This window comes from Capra hircus, chromosome 17, assembly GCF_001704415.2.
Source record: "Capra hircus breed San Clemente chromosome 17, ASM170441v1, whole genome shotgun sequence".
Lineage (NCBI taxonomy): Eukaryota > Metazoa > Chordata > Mammalia > Artiodactyla > Bovidae > Capra > Capra hircus.
The window spans coordinates 3,832,625-3,833,306 of record NC_030824.1 but is presented as its reverse complement, the minus strand read 5'-3'; the positions used below and the strand labels follow the sequence as shown (position 1 = coordinate 3,833,306).

At 49.6% G+C, this 682-nt stretch overlaps 1 non-coding gene across 1 annotated transcript; it reads left to right on the top strand.

Moving 5' to 3' along the window:
• Positions 345-416, top strand: TRNAW-CCA. Its single transcript has one exon. It is a non-coding gene; the product is annotated as a tRNA-Trp (tRNA).

The window sequence follows — 682 nt, the reverse complement described above, 5'->3', positions numbered from 1 at the left end:
GATCTTTTAGGTCTTTAGCTAAATTTCCCCAAATATGGTGGGGGGATTTTTGAACCCTCAGGGCAGGACAGTCCGGCAGTAGTATTGTTTTTTGGTTGTGTGTTTGGGCCCTGCCACCAGAAAGCAGAAATGTCTTGTGCCTCTGGGGCTAACGAAATACAGGAGGCATCTTTTAAATTTAATGTTGAATAGCAGGTCCTGGTGGGCAGTAGAGTGGCCAGCAAGGCATACAGATTAGAGACCACGGGACATGTATCCTCAATGTCTTCACTGGCTGTCCTGTGGTCCTGTACCATCCGGTATTCCCCACTGGGTGTTATTTATTTATATTTTGTCCATGAGCTTCCCTGGTGGCTCAGAGGTTAAAGCATCTGCCTCCAATGCAGGAGACCTAGGTTCGAACCCTGGGTTGGGAAGATCCCCTGGAGAAGGAAATGGTAACCACTCCAGTATTCTTGCCTGGAGAATCCCATGGAGTTAGAGGTCTGGTCGGCTACAGTCCACAGGGTCACAAAGAGTCGGACACGACTGAGCAACTTCACTTTCTTTCATGTGGCATGCAAGATCTTAGTTCCCCAACCAGGGATCGAACCCACACCCCTTGCAATAGAAGCGCACGGAGTTTTAACCGCTAGACTGCCAACGGAGTCCCTCCGCTGAGTTTCTTTACGAGGAGACTGGG